Source organism: Cibotium barometz, chromosome 4 (genome assembly GCF_041138505.1).
Source record: "Cibotium barometz isolate CiBa-2024 chromosome 4, ASM4113850v1, whole genome shotgun sequence".
Lineage (NCBI taxonomy): Eukaryota > Viridiplantae > Streptophyta > Polypodiopsida > Cyatheales > Cibotiaceae > Cibotium > Cibotium barometz.
The window spans coordinates 15,798,013-15,802,501 of NC_141049.1; positions in this window are offsets into that span (position 1 = coordinate 15,798,013).

Genomic DNA, 4,489 nt, shown 5'->3' on the forward strand with positions numbered 1-4,489 from the left:
CAAGTACCTCTTCTTGAAAAGCTCAATCACAACATCCAATGCATCGGCCACATTTGTGATATCTACATGATCCTTTTGAAACTTTTTGTTGAGTGCATTCATCTCAAATAAAACATCGACCACCATAAAGTGAATCAAAAATTATACTTGGAATGTAGTGGCAACTTTATAAAAAACCACATCATTCATTTTGAAATCATGCAACAATGCCAGCATCATAGTGATAAGCCTCTTCATGACTTTTCCCCTTGAAAGCCATCACACACTACGTATCCTCAAAATCTCCAAGGGTTTAAGGCTAAATACTTTCAACATCTCCTTCAAATCCTTATGACGATTTGTGGACCTTCCAACCCATGCATGCACTTTATTTGCATAACTATCCAAGCATCCAAACTCCACAAATCGGTCACATGCATCGGGCACTACTAAGCTTCTCAGTGGGCAACACAATGAACATCAATTATGCGAGGAACCCTTTCTCAGATTTTTGCTGCAAGCACTCCATTATTGACACAAGATGCACCATCGGAAGCAAAACAAATCATCTTTCCAAGCACTATGCCCATGCTTTCCAAGGGAGCCATAAGTTGATCCATTAGGACATATTGGAGGTCTTTTGTAGGGCCTTGTAAGAAAATCATCGATTCTTATTTTCTCTCTCTAGAAAAAATCTTGAAATGTTAAAATAAAGAGAACGTAAAAGTCAGAAAAGTGTAGTCTCTGAGCCAGAGGTAAATTTTCTCGTAGGCGGCCATCTTAAAGTTCGTTGGAACCTTCTTTGAAATGATACATTCGAAACTGCAAGAATAAAGTTAGCTCAGGAGGATATTGTTGCATGGAAGATAGTTCGGAGGGAATTAGAACCTTCATCTCCAATTTTAAAAGACAAATATAAGCCTTCTCTCACCACAGCCAGTCACATATTCTTTCACTCTACCTCATATAGTATACTTAATCATTCCTAGAACACTCTAATGGAGAACAACCATATACACACTCATTCTATTGTGAAGAGTCTAATCATGAAAGCATTAAGAGAAAGTACCATTTGCACATTGATCTAGATAGTGCGTATGCGCCCATTCAAAAACGCAGAAGTGGACAACTATTGCTCTCATCAGATATGTCAAAGATCATATGAGGTTGTCGGGGAAGCAACACATAGACCTTTGGTGTGATGGCTCCATCTATCCTATTGACCCCCATAGTACTGCTTCACATCCTCCCTTTTCAAATCCCACAACTCTCTGACGTTTTGCAGGTGATGGCGTGAAAGGCTTACTAGGATATTGCAAGTCAATTTCTTACATGCAAGAAAGAGAGAGGCATTATTCACAACACTTAGCAAATGAGATTCTTAGCTTGTATGGTGAATGCAAGACACAGAAAGTTAGATCGGAAGAATAAGAATGTCAAATCAATAGACTAAGAAGTGACCTCTGTAAATATAGAGAAAAAGACACAATCATTGGACCGCGCATACGGAAAAGAAAGCTCAAAAACGTCGAGAACTTGAGGCTCGGTTCTGGAGGCCTGAAGAAGAGAATCCAAGCCATAAGGTAAGATTGCACTCAATGCATTTCCATTCACATGTCTTTTATGTTAGTAGTTAATATTATTTTATTTGCTAGGCTTCTTTGTGATTTACATGTTCTCTATGTTAGTAATGAGAGTAGTGTTATATTTGTAGGGTTGTCATACATCCTAACAAAGAGAATATCAATCCCAATCTTAATCTAGCAAAGCAACTAAAACCATTCGTGACATCAAGAATGGCAAGAGAAATGTAAAAGAGAAGAAGTTCAAGGTGGTTCAACGAGATATAGTGGATGAATTTGTAGCCAACAATATAGTTTCAGCTGCTCTTTGCGGATATTCAATCCGCCATGGATTCAAGTGGAGTCAGTCGTCGTAAGGGTTATAGTGCCATCTAGAAGTTAGTGTCATCACTCCTTGAGGCCAAAGGCATTAAAGCAAAGCTACTTCCAACACCTACAAAAGTTTGGAGACATAGGGAGGAATTAAATACAAAACAACTTCACTATGTTGGTCACTCATACCACATTGTAGGAGAGTTTAAGGGAGAAGGTGGCAACATATTCTACAATGAACACAATAATATATTCATGGACTTGGAGCTCTTGCAAAAGAGAATGGTGGAGTTCTATGATATTACATTTGAGGAGATAGGAGGTGTACTTCAGTTTGTCATCAAGCTTGATGAGTGCGAGATTATCAAGGAGAAAAAGATGGAAAGGGTCACAATAACACTTATGAATAGGGCTCTTTGTAATTGTAGTAGGGATGATCCAAAGTATTTTAGTGTGCAGTCTGAGATGAACATCTGGTGGCTAGGTTCATTTGAGGTCAAGAAAGAGGACCATGAATCCTTGTTTTTGGGTATTTCATTAGACACATATCCCTAGTCTCATCAAAGAACAGATGAATACAACCAGGATGCTCCATGTAGAGAAAAGGGGGGACTTTCAAGTCCAATGGCATCTTGCGAGTGAATTGAAGACTCTCAAGTGCTTATTTAATTGTAGCAAAGGGGCCAATGCAAAGTCTCCATGCCTTTACTGCTGCATAGACTCCACAAGGGTGATGAACTCTAAGTGGTGGAGACGACCACCGAATAGACAAATTTTGGATGGGAACTTTAAACCAGTGTTTGAGATTCCTCTTTCCAATGTGCATATATGCACGCTTCATGCTTTGTGTCGTATCATTGAGAAACTGGTATATCTCCACATTGGCTTTGCTTGGAAGATCAAGAATGTAGCAGAGAGGAAAGAAGCCATCCATGCATTGAAGAAGGTGCTATCAAAAATTGGACTACATGGAGGTAATGTCAAGATTCTAAAAGGACACTAAAAAGTCATCAAATGAAAAGGAAGTTCCAATGAAGCTCTTTATTGGAGGTGTTAAGGCAAGAAGATTTCTTTCCAAGCTAATGAATAATTAGCAACACAAACCTACAAAGTTAGGAAAGCAATATACAACAACCTATACAAGCAGAATCGAATATCAACAGTGGAAAAAGCTTCATAATGCAATGAAAGACCATGAAGGTGCCTTAAGGAATGTCAAAGCAGATGTTTAACATTCAATTGAAACTCTGTTCCAAATGTGTGATAAAGTCAACTACTCCCAGCAAAACAAAAAGAGCTTTCAAGACAACTTACAAGCGTTCAAAAAAGCATTCAGAGCTACTTGGACTGATACCAACATTACACACTACATGGTATGTTTCTAGCTTACTGTTGTTTCCTAGCCCTCGATACTAACTTACATTGTATGTTTTCTTATGCAGCATATTCTCTACTACCACATGCCTTACTTTATCAACAAGTACGGAGATCCTAGAATTTGGAACACACAAGGGCTCGAGAAATCACACTATATGGCTCGAAATGCATATTTTAGGCACACACAACATGGTGGTGGAAAAAGTAAGGCAAACAGCCTACAAGAAGTGTTCCAATGGTTCTATAGAAGGATACTACAACAACTACACAAAAAAGAAACCTTGAGGTCATCCAAACTAATGCAGACACTCATACATATGGAAACGAAGAGATTGAAGCATTCCGAAGCATTTAAAAACTCAGATGCCATACAAGCACAAAACAAATGGAGAGAACAAAAGATTTTTGTTGATCATCATTGGACAGATAAATGTAACACATAAGTCTTTTACAATGTATCTTTCCATTCCAATGACTTGCAATTCTTGTGGTTCTGGCTTTCATTTATACCTTAGCAAATGGTGTTTGCCATACTCTTCTAGTTCCTCTGGGTTCTCTATTCCTAGAGACAATGCTACTGCAGCATATGTATGAAAGTAATGCCTTCGGTTTTGCTGGCACATAACTAGGGTAGCATCCAAAAATTTCTAAGGCAGTAGACTTCTCTATCAAAATAATATTCTCATAACTTTTAGGAATAATTATTCCACCTAGGAACAAGGACAATGTCTTGAATAAAAAATTTGCAACTCTCCCTTCTTGGATCATGGCATTGTGGTAGATTATCATCTTTGCCTCAGACAATTTCGGAGGTAGTGAGAGAGAGCTGTGTCTCGGCCACAGTATTCCCTTTTATGCCACTGCAAGAATTCATCATTGACTTCAAATGTACTCTGCAAAATAAAATAATTAAGGAAACATAAATCTACATATCACATTCACACACACACATAATACAGGCAAACACAAAGAGAGAGAGAGAGAGAGAGAGAGAGAGAGAGAGAGAGAGAGAGAGAGAGAGAACTTGAGTCTCATCTGTCAACGAACAGTTGGTCTTGCCAAAGGTTAATAGAACTTTTACTATCTTCTCCTACTCTGTTCATCCATTCCTTTGTGGTCATTCAACTTATCATAGTAGTCATATTTGGCTTGAAGCTCCATGAAGGTTTTATCGTCTTGGCACAAAGTCCATCATCTTTGAACTTCTGTGCTTTGCCCAAACATACACTGAGACACTC